Here is an 18,932-nt window from a genome sequence, read left to right as displayed (position 1 = left end):
CGCCGCGCGCTCGATTGCCAGACCACCCGCTTATGTTATATGTTTATCATAAATTTCAAGTAAAATGTCAACTTAGGTGATTACAGCGAACTGAGCATGACTCAATCCGTAAAACGAAAGCCTCACCCTCGCCCGATAGCAACTACTCTCCATTGGTCAAACTCAACCAATACCTATGATCTAAGAATCTAGAGCAACGCCCTAGGAAAAATCGGAGGGCGTGATTAGAAACAACTATTCGTTAAAATAGATTAACAAACCAATGGAGAGGAGGAGCAAAAGGGCTTAATAAACGTCGGACAAGACCACGCGACACTCTCTCTAACGTTCTAAAAAGTTATCAGTCTTCCGGGCAGTCTCCTCATATACTCGGTCGAGAATATAGTGCGAAGAGTGCCGTGTCCTCGCGAAAAGACTTTGCGACATATAATTATCTTAAGGACCCAAGACTTTTATCGTGAACCGATTCCTACCCTCAGTGTATTTCGAGTTAAGATTTTATAGTGCGTTTAGTGTTATAAAGACTGTGCGAACCAATCAACAACCTTATTGTGAATACTGAGGAAGTCAACCTCCACCAGACGAGCTCGAGAGCCAAGATCTACAGGGTCGATCACGTTTTTTTTTCTCTCAAGTCAAGTATCATCGCACTCAATAAATATGGAAGGAGTAAATAGGAAACGTTCCGTGCGTCGGTGAAGCGTGCGCGTAACCGTCGAAATAGACGGCTTAGGAAGAGGTTGGCTCGGGCTCAGGCGGAAACTAATTCATCAACCGACGTTAACGTTATTTTCAACATAAACATATCCACTACCGACACTCCTCGCTCCCCTACCCCCGTTACTTCTCCTCCACCCCTCTCTACCCATTCAAGATCGGAGTCGCCCACCCCCTCGATCATTATTTTGGGTGACTCCCCCTATTCTTCCCTCATCGTCCCGCTCATCAGGAAGACCCCTCGAACTACAGGGTACTGACTACGAAGCAGAGGAAGTATCCACAGAGACCGAAGACTCGTCTCGGTCCGAACGGGAGCCGTCATCCCACTGGCCAAACTTTTCCGAAGACTACTTCTGCTTCCGGATATTGGCCCAGTTTCCCGATTTACGACCCACTTCCGGACGGAGCCATATGCATAGGGCCCGGCCCGGTGGACTGCGAGGAATTGCTGATTGCACTGACGGAGGGCCTACCAGACACCGTGATCCCGTGGTTCGTCCCAGGGTGTAACTATCCTGTAGCTGTTCCTATAGAAATCCTCTGGAGACAATTCCCCTTCTACATGTATCCTAGAGGAGATCCCATAACACACACACACACACACACACGCACGCACGCACGCACGCACGCACGCACGCACGCACGCACGCACGCACGCACGCACGCACACACACACACACACACACACACACACACACACACACACACACACATATACACACAAAGACATATAAATATAAAATAATAGTTAATAAGCGATAAACACTAAGCTAAATGTTTAACTAGATAAACCTAATAATTTGTTCCTTGCTCTCATTTTTCTTTTATTACGCAATAAATGTGAAAATTTGATATGTAAACAATAATATTCTTTTTTTTGCTTAACCCTTTTCCTATCTCATATCCCGAGATCGCACAAGGTCCCGTCCCGGGTAATAAGGATTTAGTTCCTTTACCGAAAAGGGGACCATCGAACGAACGGCCTACTGACCGAGTAAAAGCGACCCTTCCGGTCGTTGACCTGTCGCAGGCCCAGGTCAATTCGTTCGACTCCGAGACACTCGCTGTCTAGCGTTTGTCTAGCGGAGTTAAGTAGGTTACGCCCTCCCGCTGACTCTGGACGTAACAGTAGCATAAAAATATTTTCTTCTCGAACACTAACACAACATTACGTGTCGTGTTATATATACACATACAAAGAGATAATAATAATCATTTTGTTCTCTAAAAATTAAACTCACCATAAAATATTTATATGAAGTAATATAATTTCTTTTCAAAAGTGATTCTTTTAATTATTTTAAACATAATATATTCATATATTTAAGTTAAAAAAATACGTTTTATAAATTATATTTCATTGGTAGAAACTATTAATTTTTTATAACTTTGTGTTAACATGTATGAAATGATAAAATGACTTTATGCAAAATAACCGATAAAATTTATTTTAAAAAAACTTGTATAATTTTTAAAATATGTTGGACAATTATTTTTTATTTTATATTGTAAAAAATTGAGGTCAAATCACTTTGATTATTTTTAAAATGTTTTAAAAAGCTTTTATAACAACTTTTAACAATCTTTTAAAACAGCTTGTTGCGACAATTGAAATTTCTGCACATTTATAATTAATCCATTGCAAATGCTAGAAAAATTATAAATTTTAATTACATATAGAACATTCTTTCTATATGCTTAAACGCATATATATATGTATATAAAAAGTTTCTGTTATAGTTACAGGAAATAGGAAATAATCAAAGATGCTTTTATTTAAATTCGAATCCCCTATTTTGCGCATCAGACGTGCTCAGTTTTATAAATTGTCCAATTAAATTCTATTTACAAACGCTTCCATGTTTAAAGGTTAGTAACTTTTATATTAATTTTTATATTAATTTTAAATTATTAATAAATATAACAGTCAATTATAAGTCTTGTAAATAACATGTTAATTTAATGAATCTTAGTACATTTTATATCAATGAGTAAATATAATAAAATTTTCTTTATTCTATATGCAATCAAAAATGTATTATCAAAATTTTATTTGCATATCTTTTTTTAGAAAACAAAAGCAATAATGATATATTTCCATTATAAACTTAAATATTATTATAAATTACAATTTAATTGGAATATCAAAATCTTCACTGTTTTACGGGATTTTTTTCAATAATAACTACGAAAATATTGAAATTGAATACAAAAAATTTACAAGTACAACAGAGGTAGGTTATAACACATTGTATAATTTAATATATTCATATAAATGAATATATCTATATATGAAATGATTATATTAATTATATTTATTTATTCAGTTATTACATTATTTTAAAAATTGCTTGCATAAAATACCGATTGAATTTTGCTATAATGTTTCTACAGGATAAATCTAACACAGTGGAGAAATCATTAAATGTGTGGACAAAAAATGTTAGATTTGCCGTTGGAATGATAGTAATCATTTGCATAATTGTAGATCATCTTGATGGCGTAATAATTGGATGGCATTGTAAATGTGACAAACAATACCTAAATAAATTATACAAGAATAATTATTTTACACATTATTGCATAGCAACTAATGACGTCTACTCAGAAGCACTATTTTATGAATACGAGATTTTACCTATTGTACTTGTGATAATGTTGCACTATATTATTCTCACTGAGAATAAAAATAAATGTTATGTGCGACAATGTATGATTATTAATAGCGTTCTTATAAAGAACATATGTATTTTATAATCTTTCATCTGTGCAATGTAAAATATAGTTTTTTAAATTTTAGATGGAATACGGCCTTGTCAGCCCAAAAAATCGATAACATAGAAATTGGAAAATACTTTTCCAGTTTCGAAGGTACACATTACGTACTGAATGAAAACTTAAGAAAACGTTATCCAAAAGATACTGCTTCTATAGCCAAAATATTTGCCAGAATACTGACAATTAGATAATTTTATTATCTTAAGTACAACAGTTCTTTCAACAACATATTTTTAATTTCGCTTTCATTGTGTATATACATATGTATATCATTTTATAACATTTGTAAATCTTACATTGTAAAAAATATTTTTGCTGTAGATTTAATCAAATACAAAAAAAATAAAAATATAATTCTATAAAAATCTGTGTAACTTATTAATTTGTACTTAAAAATTAAAAAATTTATACTCAAAATTTTGAAAGCATTATTGTAAATAAATGATTTCGATACTTTTATACACGAGAGAATGTCGAAAAATCTCTACTCATATGTAAAATATATTGTTATATAGCCTTAGAGCTTTTCAAAATATGTTATTAAAAGTTTTATAAGTATTTTAAAAACATATAACTCTATTGTTTAATATAATTCTTAAAAATTAAAGTATTTTTTATCTGTGTTCTCAATTTTAGATATTCTAAAGAAAAAGAAACTGTGTAATACGAACAGAAAAAAAGAATCATTTTAATCAATTTAAATTTTAAAATTTTAAATTTTAAAAGACAAATAAAAGGATGTGCAAAATATGTAAGAATCTATAAATAATAATTGTATAATATTTGTATAATAATTGTATAGTATCTATAAATAATACTGTATAATATTTACATAAGCAATTAATTACTGAAATTTTACACATCATAAGACAAAAGAATAGTTTGAACTTGTAGAAAATTACGGAATGCCCTTTAGCATGTACATTAATAGATAAGCTTTCTAAAATTTCATATATACATTTCATAATTTATATCTTATTTAATTAATTATATTTTTAGTTTATCTTTTTCAAGTGTAAATGTTTTTTATATTCATAATATTCCTAACAATGTCGCGCTGTTCTTCGCTGTATATATTTATTCTTATTGATTTCATAATTATTTATCTTCTCACCTCACCTTGCTATGCTCACGATCTATGTCATCATCTCATGGAAAACCAGTGAATCTGATAGTCTTCTCTCAAATTTTACACAAGTTTGTTTCACATTTGACATTATTTTTGTATGTGGAACGTTGATTCTTTTCTATAAGCATTTATGTCAATTTATGATTTTATTGTTACTCTCTCACATCATTCTTTTACATAATTTATCTGATTTTGAAATTTATTTATATTTAAAAAAAATTTACGTATTGACAGGATCATTTAGATAATTTAAATTCTAAAAATTTCCAATCTAACAATCGAGAAGTTAATTAATGATCCTCATAATGACACAGATAACGTACATTCTTATGATATAATGATATGAAATATAGTAAGAGACATTAGGATGATATAAGAAATCTCCGTCTTTGTTTTTGCGATTATGTTTTTTATTAATCGACTAACATCATGACTAAGACCATTAATCAATGATGGTCTAATTTTATTAATTATATTTTCGTTAATGATGGCCTAAGAAGGGGCCAAAACTCCGTCTTTATATTCTATGTTTTTTGTTCGTATAATATAAGCATTTGAAAGAATGATAATAATATTATCTTCCTAATAAATAATATTGCTTTTTGGCCTGCGCATTAAATTTAAAAAAAACTGTGCATTGATTTTGTTATAAAAATACACATTTTTGTGTTTCTTTTGATTTATTCTTGAAAATTAATCTTTTAAAACTAATGTCATTCTTGAATTAATAATAACTCGCCTTCAAAATTACGAGTAATTCCTTTCAAACATTTTATAATTTCTTAAATTATAAAAATAAATTTATGACAAAAAAAAGATGTTTTTTTAACTACATAATTTTCATGTTTTCAAGGTAAAAATCATTTAAAATTGTCAAAAAATTTTTTGACCCTTTTATTGCCCTTTTAACAATGGGCAACTGAAAATACATGAATTTCTTTTGAAATGACACTAGAGTGAAAGTTCAAATAAAGCCATAAATCTTTAGAACAATGAAAAGAAATCTTTTGGAATTTTTCTCTAAAGAATTACTCATTCTTGCCCTTCCATTCTACTTTTACCTTTTAGTTTTACTACCTACGTAAAACCAAGGAATCTGTCTTTTCTTTATTCTAATTGGTAGGCGAAGAAGAAAAAGTTTCGAAGAATTTCTAACACTGAGCAAAGTACATCTGAGTCTACATCATATGAAACGAAGCGCGCGTTACAGACACATGGCAACAGTCCTGCAAGATAGAAATTTTGTGTGCGTTATGCGTGATTTGTCATATATATATATAAACATATAAATAAAATTAGTATTAAAAACCAGCAAATAACGCTCAGTTTTTTTTTGTGTTGGATTTCTCAAGTGTTGGATTGTTGAATTTTTGAAGTGTTGAATTTTTAAAGTGTTGAATAATTGAACTTTGCTCCAATGGCTACAATAACACAATTGCCAGAAGATGCGATTATTATTATTCTGGAAAACGATACCATTAGCGTGGAGGATATTGTGAATTTCAAATCCACGTGTAAAAGATTCCAGGAGATGACACTATATAACAAGTTATGGGAAAGAAAATATTATCAATGGTATTTATAAATTATTCTTTCAATTTTAATTTATTTATATATATTTTAACTCGGACTTAATTATTAATTTTTAAATTTTATTTATTTCATAATTTTAACATAATTTGCAATCAGTATCTAATTAGAAATTATAAAGATACATATATGTTTTATATTGAAAATTTTCTTTCACTTTTTATTCTTATTTTGATAACATGTGCAGAATAAAAACATTTTTACACATTTAATTTTCACTTAATTTCTCTAATTTAAATATGATTTAAAATAACAAACTTAAATAACGCTAGATTTTCGCAGCAGATGTATTCATTAAAATACATTGTGCATGTAAATGTATCATACAAATTAATATCCATTACTTTTATAGTAATTATAATTTGGTTAAATAAATAAATTACATATCTTTCTTTTAAATAAGAATCTATATTATTATTTATAAATTTTTACTGTTTTACTTTTTTACTTTTTTTAAAATATTAAATAATATATAATTGTAAAATTTATATATTCTTTAAAAAGTATATTTACTAAATTTATTGCTGATATAGTGGCAATATTTAATATAATTAAAAAAATTTTTTTTTTTTTATATTTAGCTGTCCTACTGCGGAAAAAAATTATAGCAAAGAAAAACAAGAGAAAATCTTTCAATCACACATGGATTTCAAACAAATATCAGAAGCAGGAGTACATGATATGCAAAAGCTACAAAATTATGCGCTTACAATGTCGGAAAATATGTTATGTAATACTGATAAGAAACAATTGGAGTGTCTTCTGCATTCAATTGCTGAAAATTCTATGAAGTATTATTTCGTGTGGGATCAGATGAATGGAATTTCTGCTCAAAAATCATGGTAAAAATTTAATAAACTAAATTTTAATTGAAATATAAGTCAATTATTGTATTGTTCTTATTGTTTAGGTAATATATATATATTTTTTTTCAGCAAACTCTTTTCCAATTTAACATATGAATATAACTTTGAGCTAATTTTTCATTATCTGAAACAGCATCGATTTGTGCACCAGCAAATTAAATTTATGAATATGCCAACAGACAAAGTCGATTTTTGAAAAACAGCTTACGATCGTGGCACAATATTTTCAACCACATGTGTCTTGTTCGATCGTAAAAACATGGTTTGATAGTATAGTGCAGGCAGTACTATTTCGTCTAAAAAATAAATATTCATCACATCCAATTTGCACTACTACTTCAGAGCAGTTTTTTTTTTGGAGAAACAATAACATTGAGGATAATTTCTGGAATGAAACAGAATCACAGCAAATCATTTGTATTTTGGAAGAATACATATTTTCAGAATTAGAAACCTATAAATTGCGTCAATTAATAATGATATTGGATCCCCAAGGCAAATATGTAAAATATGTAAGTTATTTTTAATTATAATAATAATTTATTATGCCTTGCGCAAGTGTAATTATAATTTTTATATCTCATCGATGTTTAATATATAATTTTTCTAATATTTTCTAATAATATTCTTCTAATTTAATATAGGTTCTACAATATTTTCGAATATATCTACTGATTGTTACATATCACATCGTAGCTAGAAGACTCGGCATACATAGCATTTTGAAATTAGATAATGTAGGAGATATTGAAATCATATGGAAACCAAAATAGTAAGTATAACTTTATTTAATTGTTAAAACTATTTCAATTTTTCTGCATTATTATGTATACATTAAAAAATAAGGTTGAATAATTTTTGATTACACCTTGTATATATATATATTATATTATATAAATTACTAAAAAATATTCATATTTTAATAAATTTATATTTTAATAAATTAATAAAAAATTTTATATATTATACTGATAAAAACTATTAATTTCTTATAATTTTGTATTGACATGTACAAAATGACAAAATAAATTTATATACAAAATAATGGATACAATTTGTTTAAAAACTTTTATAATTTTTAAAACATGTTGCACAACTAATTTTTATTTCATTTTTTTCTTTTTTAATTTGCTATCAAATTTTTTAGACATATTTTTGAAAATGTAGCTTGTTGCATAATCAAAGATTTATGTATAACATTTTTAATCAGTCTATTACAAATGCTAGAGAAATTATAAATATTAATTACAATACATATTTTATATGTTTAAATTCATTTAATATGTAAATATTCTTTTTGTATTTTTAGTGATACATCCAATTGGGATAATTGGAATAATTCAGAGCGTTTGTACATAAACTATTATCAAGATTTTCCCTCAAGCATTACCAGAAGGAGATTTCAGAGTGTTGATTTAAATAACTATTCATCTGATGTTATGCAATCATCAAATTATATTTTGGTTGGTAATTTTTGTATTTAATTTTTTATATTAATTTTAACAATAAAAATAACAATCAATGTCTTGTAAAAACACATTAATTTTAATGAGTCTCAATATATTTTACCATGAGTGAAAGTACTGAAATTCTCTTTATTTTTTGTTTACAATTAAAATTTCTATTTAACTTTTTATTTAATTTTATTTAAATTTTTATTTTATTTTTATTTAATTTTTACGTTTTTCAGATAACGTACGAGCTAATATCTAAACTCAACAATGTATTGAGTTATTATATAAATAGCAAATGGGACTTCAACATCATCTTAAATTGTCTATCTCGTTATTCAAAAGATTTTGAGAAAATATGTATTAAAAATGAATACAAAAATATTACAAATACAATAGAGGTATAGTTAAGTTATTGCAATATATCTCGTATAATAAAATATAACATATTTATATATACAAAATGTATGAAAAGATTATATTAATTATAATTATTTATAACTTAAGTCATTACATTTTAAAAATCGCTTGATAAAATATTGATTGAATTCTGCTGTTACGTTTCTACAGATTAGATCTAAGAGAGTGAAGAAACAATTGAAAAGAAGGACAAAAAGAATTAAATTTGCCGTTGGAATGTGCGTAACGCATACAATGTTCGGTCACACCCTTGATAATCATGACGGAGTGATCGTTGCGTGGTATCATCGATGTAACATAATGTTGCGAGATAAATTTGAAAAGATTATTAAGTTCCCGTATCTCCGTCGGCTCAATAGGCATGATGAGGTTTGTAAATGTGAGAAATTTTCAAAAGATTACTACTAACCGCACTACATTATCCTCACGGAGAATAATGTAATATGTTATGTGAAACAAGGTATGATTATTATTGACATTCTTATAAATCATATATATGTTTTATAATTTTTCATTTCTACAATGTTTATGTGGGTGTCCGATCGTATATCTTTTTTTATTTTAGATCAATTATCGATACGTCGTTCAAAAAGGATCAATAATATAGAAATTGGAAAATATTTTTCGAGTTTTGGAGGTACGCATTATATACCAAATGAAAACTTAAGACGATATTATCCAGAAGATACCGCCGCAATACCTGCTATACTTGCGAAATAATAATTTTTATTATCTTAAAACGTACATATATATATATATATATATATATATATATATGAATATAGAATATTATTTAAAATTTTGTAAACCTTACATTGTAAAAAAATATTTTTTTCTGTAGATATAACCAAATGTAAAAATAAAGATATACATTCCATAAAAATCTGTATATTATTTATTAATATATACTTAAAAATTTTAAAATAAGATTTTAAAAAGATTTTTGTGATTTTGATTTTTATACATAGAGAATTTAAAAATATTTCTTTTCATAAGTAAAGATTGTTATATAGCTTTAGAGATTCTCTAAAATATTCTCTAAAATATATAATTAAATTTTTTATAAATATTTAAAGACATGTATTACTAATTCTATTGTTTAATATAATTCTTGAAAATTGAAGTATTTTTTTTTAAATAAACTTGACTTTAGATGTTCTGTAAAGCGAAAGAAATTATAATACAAGCAAAAAAATCATTTTGTTATTTAAATATTAAGGAAAAAATAAAAAATATCAAGAATCTATATTATGTATTTTCTGCTGTCGAACAACAAAGTCTTATATTTTAATATAAAAGCAGATATTTCCTCCTGTATTCTAAAATCGTGAATTCTATGATTTATTATTTTTTTATGGATATAATCTAAATAGAAATATTTTTTAATCGTTAATATAGTAAAATAAAGAAACTAAATTGTTATTAATATTAAAAACTAATGCAATTATTGTAGAATTAATATATAGTAAATGTAAACTTTTTCGAACAACCAAGTTACAATTTGTAAAATAAGCATTATTTTTGAAATAATTTTCTGATATTTGAAAAACAATATTGTGTTTCATATACAAGCAAAACAAACTTCAAACATTTTCGCAGCTTTTAGACTCGCACTTTTCCTCTTTTCTTAATATTTTCCTTTCATCCAACATACAATTATATGACGATACAAATCTATATTTTCTTCATTTTTCCACTTTCTCTCTCTCTCTCTCTCATTTTCTAATACATCATCTCTATTCTCTTCCTTCATCTTCAATCATATTTTGATTCAGAATATTTCCATTTTAATTCTTCTATAACACTTTTACTAATTTTCGTTTTTGTTTATTAATCCTACATACATACATACATACATATACGTCCATGTACGTGTATGTCTGGGCGTATGCGTGCGTAGATGTGCGAAAGCACGTGTATGTATGTGTAATATAACAGTAATATCTGTATATCATTTTTTAACATATCGAGAAGCCATAGAAAGGCGTTGGTTCGGCAAAAGAAAAAGAAAAGAGAGAGAGAGAGAGAGAGAGAGAGAGAATGATGCGAGTAGAGCAAGGGAGATTACTTTATATCGGGTTGTGGCGAAGTCGAGGCTGCCGTGCCGACCACGACTTGACATCGCTGACCCCGGCTGGCGTTTCACGATACACGAAGGATTCTTCACCGAAGAAGAAACGACGCGAGGAGATCGCTACTTGAGCGATGGTTGGGGGAGGGGAGGGGAGGAGGGAGGCTGTGTTAAGTAGGCGGCACGATCCTCGACGGATTAATCGCGGTAAGTGTGAAGCGAGGCCGCACGGTAGGTCTACCCGGCAGCGAACCGTTGCTAATTCGCGACCGAGGAGAGCCGCCACTTTGAATGCCGACACTTGCGCGAATTTAAGATTCCTTGCGGCTGCATTACACCTTAAGTCGCGGGAAAGGTATCCATCAATGTGATGTGCCCCAGGCTTCGCGGTTATTTATGGAGAATCCTCTTCGGCTTATGTACAAACGCCAAGCCTGATTCGTGACGGGAAATTGAACCGTTTAATCGAGTTAAAATTCTGAGCACATGGAACAGAGATTTTTTCACTGAACAATTACCTCGGAGATTTTTATCAATATTAATGTTATTTACTTATTATTTATTACTTATTACTATATAATACTATATAATACTATATAATACTATATAATACTATATATATATATATATATATATATATATATATATATATATATATATATTACTATATACTAATTACTTATTAACTATATATAAGTTAATTTGCATCTGTAAAATGTCGATGAAAATAGAAAGCTCCAATTTTTATTTTGTATTCAAGAATCTTGTCATTTTTGTTAATAAAAAAGATCTTAATTTAATTATCTCGTTGCTTAAATAAAAATTTATGGGAAATATTCCTGACATAAATTCACAACAATAAAATCTGATTCATGATAAAAAATTGAACCGTTTAATTGAGTTAAAATTCTGAACACATGGAACGGAGATTTTTTTCACTGAATAATTAACTCAGAGATTTTTATCAATATTAATATTAATTTTCATCTGTGAAATGATGAAAATAGAAAATTCCAATTTTCAGTTTTGTATTTGAAAATTTGTAATTTTTGTTAATAAGAAAGATCTTAATTATCTCGTTGATCAAATAAAATTTATAGGGAATATTCCTGATATAATTTTACAATAATAAAACTTGATTCATGATAAAAATTTGAATTGTTTAATCAAGTTAAAATTTTAAACACATGGAAGAGATTTTTCATTGAATAATTAACTCGAAGATTTTTATTGCTATTAACTCTAATTTCCATCTACAAAGATTAATGAATAATCGTCTCGTCTCTAGTTTTCAGATCTGTATTCAAGAAACTTAGAATTTTTGTTATAACCAAAGATATTGTTTAATTATTTTCTTGCTCAAACAAAATTTATAGGAAATATTCCCGATATAAATTCAACAAAATTGATAAGAAATATGAAATATGAAAAGAATCTCCATTTTACAATTTTTAAAATTTTAATTTGATTAAACAATTCATTGCTTAATCAAATTGAAATTGTAAAAATTTGAAAAACGCAGATTTTTTTATATTTTATATTAAACAATAAATTATTTAATTGAATTAAAATTCTAGAAATTGCAAAAATGGAAATTCTTTTATTATATAATTAATTTAGAGATTTTTATCAAATTTTAATTTTTTTATCTAAAAAACGTCGATTATAAAATACATAACTTGTTTAGAGTTATCATATTATCCGAAGACACTTCAATTTTTGATAAAGAACAATGAGATACGTGTATTAACGTTTAATCATCTCATTATTTAAACAAAATTGATAGAAAATATTTGCGTAACATAAATTTAACAATAAAATCTAATTCATGGCGGAAAATTAAACGGATAAATGAAAATTTAAATTTTAAGAAGAAGAATTTTTTTCATATTACATAATTAATTCGAAAATCTTTTTTTATCGAATAGCGAACTCATCTCGAATCCTCGCAAGATATTCGGATCCCTGATAACGACGAACTCTCGCGAGATATCTCAACGTTTAATTACTCCGCTGCCTCGACTCGTACAATGCAGTTATTGACGAGTATATACCCGTTCGGAGATAAGTAATGGATAGGCGTGCGGGGTAATCTGAGAGATATGGGTTGCAAAGTATGAAGCCGCACTTTCAGTGTGTCTCGAATAATCTATCCAGCGAAACGCATCCAGGCGTTGCTAATTCCAGCGTGCTGGAACGCTGGATGTGTATCTTCGAGTGATACCCGATTCTCTCTCTCTCTCTCCTCTCTCTCGGAAGGAAGGGAAAAGTGTGTGCGACTTTGCTCTCGCGCTTTGCCTGACACAACCCGAGAGAGAGATATTCGATATTACATATTCATATAATACTTTTAATCTTTGCGCGCAAAATCATTTTCGCCGAGTCCGCAATTAACGTGCGCGGGAGGGGGAAGTGGGGGAGATAGGGGCGGATGGAGGGAAAGGGAGAGAGAAATTAGAGCGCCGTTAGAAAATCAATGTTCGCAGGATGTTGCGCTTGGCAAATTATACGCCACATGCAATTTATATTCTCTCGGACTTTTGCAAAACCCAAACTACACACTCATCTCGTTGTTTACGATGTCGGCGATGATTTGAGAGCGATCGGTTGCGAAATCGAATGATTAAAATGGCGCGAAAATGTTTGCGTTGCGTGATGCATTGTTTGATTATACGATTAGCGAGTTTGTGGCAATTTTTTAAATATGAAACAAGTGACCGATCTGTCGATTACATAGTTTGAAGAAAAATAATTTTTTTTTCCTTTTTTAAGACACGTGAGGGAAAATAATTATTTCTTGTTCATTCTTCTGACGTTGAGTACGATTTTGATTTTTGTAAAGCACAATTATTTACGTGACAATTTTCCAATAAATTTGATCGCAAAAAAATATTTTTATGTATTTTATATATTAAGATATATGACACGTTGGAGAAGTTTTGTTGCCATCAAAGTTAAGTACATTGTTAAGAAAAAATTATGATTAACAAAATATTCATAATTAAATATGGGATTTATTTTGAGAAAAAAAATGCAAATTAGATTATTATAGAAGATTTTTGAATGAATTTTGAATTATATTTATTTAAATTTAAAGACTTTTTGCACTTTTTAAATATACGTAGAAAAATGTATGTATAAATTTTGAATTTTTCTGAATTTTAATTAAAATATGTCAAAATCAAATGAAAAATGCATATTTAGTGACTTAAAAATTTGTTTGACAGCTGAAATATCTAACAATATATTTTAACTACATATTGCAACTAAATTTTTATTATATTATTATAAAAATTATTATTATAAAATTATTATTATAAAATTATTATTATAATATTATTATAAAAATTTTTATTATGTTATTATAAAAATTATTGTTTTTAAATAAAAATTTTTATTACATTATTAAAAAAATTAATTTTATTATATTATTATAAAAAAATTTTATTATATTATTATAAAATTTTATCGTCATTTTTTCTTCTGTATGTTTTTATTTAATTGCATTATTTTAAAATCTACCATTTATTGAATTTATTATCTTTAATCGCCTTTAGCGTAAGATAGGAAACGGAGTGACATGAAACGCATCGATTGGAAGCGTTTATGAAGCAATTCGGCGAATCGGAACGAATCCGGAACGTCAGAGTCGCGATTGATTCGTAGAGCGTTCTTGCGAGCACCTTCACCTGGAGGAGTGGACATCCTTGAAGACCTCTCTCTCTCTCTCTCTCTCTCTCTCTCCTTGCTACCTTTTTTTATCATGTCAATTGTCGTATATAGCTGATATTCTCAGCTGCTCGAATTGAGGGGGATCCAGAAGGGTCAAAAAGTGCAAATTTTAACGAATTTTTCTGCAGGAATTATTACCTTTATTTCAACAGGACTTTGATTAATATCTTACACGTGTATTATATAGAGTGAGTGTTAGATAAATTTTTAATTAAAAATATTAAGACATTGCGCCGGCGCAATCTGTAATAATTTGCAGTAACTATCGTAGCTTTCATATAGTTTATTTGAAAAAGAAATTCAAAAATTTATAAAATATATTAACAAATCTAGTCTTTGTCGTAGCCGATTTTAGAGACTTTCAATTTTGACTAAATGACAGATTTCTGAATTTAAATTTTTGATAAAAAATTGTTTATATTTGATAATAAAAAAATAAAAATTCTTAAAAAAGATCTCCATAAAAATCGCTCTCAAATTAATTTCTCTGAAAATATAAAATGAAATTCCAGCCAATAGTTTGCGAGATCAATCGAAGAACATGATACCGAGGAAGACGTTATTAATTATGCTTGTCGGATATCGGGTCAATATCGTTTATCGACGAACTTAATCATCACTCGAAGCGTGCCCCTTACTGACAGCTCAGTCCGTGAAACTTAATAAACGCACGATGCGGGCGTTTCAAAAAACTTTGCGGAGAGAGCTACAATAATGAGAGGATAAATGTTGCGAATCAAACTCGAACTCCTCGTGGGTCCTCGTGATTTTGCAACGTGCTTATTGTACGTCGCGTCATCGACATGTATTTGCGCAAAAGTTATCATCGCCCGTGCAAATGGACGTTGTAAGAAAATATTTTGGGATACACAGGCGTTCGCAGGTGATTGTGACTTCGTCATTGTTGTTGTTGCACACGCTGACAGTTGCCGAAATCTCTCTCAAAATACCCTTCTCGCTTCTCTCCTCTCTCTCTCTTCTCTCTGTCTTTGGTTTTACGCTCTTAACCAGTTTAAAAGAGGCGTTCTCGAAAAGTGGACGTCATGTTGTGATGGTCAAAACGAAGAATAAGACCGTGGCTAACCTCCTTTGTAATCTTCATTCGAAGCTCCCCTTCATTAATTTCGCCTTAATCCGATCGCGACCAGATCGGATCTCCTCGCGGTGTAATGTATCCGTTTACTCTCTCGCGCGGCATATGAGAACAAATTTATTACAACCGTTCAAGATGTTCGATAATTTAATCTTTTTTCGGTAATCGGTAAATGCAATTAGTCAGAGAAAGCGTTGATGTATTTTAATCTCGAACTTTCATGATGAAACGTCATTACAGAAATTACTCGAGATTACTCCGAATACAAACGTGAATATTATAAATGAAAGGTTTCGATATGCAAACGAATTATGTTATTTGACATGTGGGTATCTGTTTTTAAGATATAATTTGAGGAAAATCAAGAACTTAATTTTTGAACAAAAAATATGAATGTTTATCATAAATTGCTCGATAAATATAATATATATATATATATATATATATATATATATATAAAATTATATATATATATATATATATATATATATAAATTAATAACAATAAAAATAAAATAAAATATAAATAAAAATAAAATAAATTTTATAATTAAATTAAATTTTATAATTTAATAAATTATAATTTATTATATATAAAATTAATTATACAATAAATTAATTATACATAAAATTACAAAAAAATTAAATTTTAAAATTTATGTTTATTAAAAATATAAAATAACAAGAAAATACTTTTTACATGTTATTGCTGTTGCTATAATTTTCTTGTGTGTAAATTTTTAATTTATTGCCCAAATTTATTTATTTTGTTTACATGCGGAAAAAACACGCATGAAGATACAAGATTTCAGTGTCGATGGTTTCTTTGTAGCTTACGTATCGCAACAAAACAATTTTCGACGAGCAATCTAGCTTCAAGTCTCAATAATCAATTTTGTTTTGGCGGTTAAATGTCACTTGCAGGAGACAGACCGAGGCGACTTTGAAATCAATTTTGATTAATTTCTTCCCACCGGCATTCTATCTCCATCTCAATTTTATCGTCGAGAAGATGCCGAGATAACCGAGGTCCTTTGATGACGAGAACGCCCGTTCATTCAACCGCGCCCCGTCCCGATCATTCCGTTTTGTCATTGTATCCACGACAGCTGATTAACATTTAAATTCGATAGAAATTATCACGTCCGTGAAAATCGTGCGTGGCGGAGCCCCGAGGACCCATGAAACTGTGACACGCGTGAGACTCTTTCTCTCTCGAAAGAAAGAGAGAGAGAGAGAAAGAGAAATGAAACAGGGCCTCTTCTCTCTCGTCGAAACGTACATCTTGGGATATCGAGAGGCCTCAAGGGCAACGATGAAGAGTACAAGTTCGTAAATCATTCGGGGCTCCATCAGTCGAGTTTCTTCTCCCTCCTTTCTCCCCATCCCTCTTTTCTTCCTCGCGCAAAACTGCGTCTGTAATTGGCTGCGAACTAAGCTTAATTCCTTCGGCTGTCAGTGGATGAGATTTGTCGATTATTGATTTCCCGATGATAAAAATTTGCAGACGATTTTGACGAGAGAGAGAGAGAGAGAGAGAGAGAGAGAGAGAGAGAGAGAGAGAGAGAGAGAGAGAGAGAGAGAGAGATTAATAAGGATTAATTCGCGAATATCTGGCGAATGTAAGGAAACAAACAAACGCAGCACGATCGATTTTATACAGACGCGGAGAGTATTAAATTGTACGATTGATGTGATTCGATGACGATTATCGATGTTGTTGCTGCACCGGTTATCCCGGCGATTGCCCGGCGCCGCTTTTTCCGGAAGTGCACCTGAAGAGTTTCTTCTCGTCAGCTCGAGAAAGTGAATCGGCAAAGGATAATTAGTAGCGAAATGAACGGTGGAACGATTTATAAAAGGGAGAGAATAATCCTTCAATTTGACAGTTTCTTCTCTCGTTTTCTTTACAACTGCGGTGTCGTTTTCGGAGAATTTTGCATCAAGAAGAAAGTGAGCGGCGTCTTTATACATTGTTTCTGATATGCTAGTTAAATATAATATAATTAATTATAATAATTATTCAAAGACTCGAAAAATTGATTTTTTTTTTTTTTTTGAAAGAAAGATGCCTAAAGAACGTGTCTTCCAAACTTTATTATTTTTATTTATAAAAATTCCGCAAAATTGACAGAATTATAAGGTTTATGAATAAGAGAGCATGGGCACGTGAATTTTTAAATGGATTTGTAAAACTTTAAATATGTGTTTCTCTAAAAACTCTGTTTTCAAAGTTGGTGTGACGGATATTTTGAAAACTGGATGGAATAAATAATTTCAATTTTTTTTTTTTTTTTTAATGGAAGAAAACACATTTTGGGGATATTGAATTTAAACAAAATTAAGAAAAATAATAATTAATACTTTTATGACTTTTAAGAAATGAATAAGTTGCAGCAAAATTGAAATATTTTATTCTAAAATTACACTATTTTGTTATTTTTCAATTTTTTCAATAAAATAAGACAGTATCCCATAAATATCCTACGTGCTATTTTGCGCTCTCTCTCTTTCTCTCTTCTCTTCTCTCTCTTTTTTCACTTTAGGGAGGGAAAAAGAAAGAAATAGAAGGAGAAAGAAACATCAAATGCCGCCTTAAATTACAACTAAATAATCAGCATGCATTATGCGCGCGTGATTCATATAGTTACGCGCGAGACGGTTAACGCTCTATATCCGGCTTTTTATCGCTCGATGCGATGTATTTTCCAACCGAGTCTGCGAGACTCGGTCTATGGTTAAGTTCCTTTTTCCACAGTGGTTGCCACGGCGCAATCGGTGTCCTGTCTCAATCGGGACACCGATCGATTACTCCTTTCCAGAGAAAATCCTGCACAACGCCCGCGTACGTGTGTCTATACCAAGGAGAGAATGAGCTGAGATAAGCGCCGACAAGCCGCGATGCAATTACCGATACCGCGCGTCGATCGGTTTTGCAACGAAGCCCGATCGTAATCGCACGACTTATCGATCCTTTCCTCCCCCTCACGAAGAATTAGATCGTCAGCGCAACGCGCTTAGCTAACGCATAAACGGCTAGAGAATATGTGCGTTATATACATATATTTTCTTCGGATTCCATT

The 18,932-nt window shown here is 29.6% G+C and overlaps 2 protein-coding genes and 1 pseudogene across 2 annotated transcripts in view; 2 read left to right on the top strand and 1 right to left on the bottom strand.

Annotated features, from left to right (window-relative positions):
• Positions 1 to 17,067, bottom strand: part of LOC126855607 (septin-2-like) — an 88,605-nt pseudogene extending 71,538 nt beyond the window's left edge.
• LOC126855608 (uncharacterized) overlaps positions 1 to 18,932 on the top strand; it is a 96,186-nt gene that overhangs the window by 27,893 nt on the left and 49,361 nt on the right. The gene's annotated exons all lie outside the window — the stretch shown is intronic.
• Positions 1 to 18,932, top strand: part of LOC126855606 (uncharacterized) — a 77,665-nt gene that overhangs the window by 16,192 nt on the left and 42,541 nt on the right. The gene's annotated exons all lie outside the window — the stretch shown is intronic.

This window comes from Cataglyphis hispanica, chromosome 16 (assembly GCF_021464435.1).
Source record: "Cataglyphis hispanica isolate Lineage 1 chromosome 16, ULB_Chis1_1.0, whole genome shotgun sequence".
Classification (NCBI taxonomy): domain Eukaryota; kingdom Metazoa; phylum Arthropoda; class Insecta; order Hymenoptera; family Formicidae; genus Cataglyphis; species Cataglyphis hispanica.
This window is presented reverse-complemented; position numbering and strand designations above follow the sequence as displayed.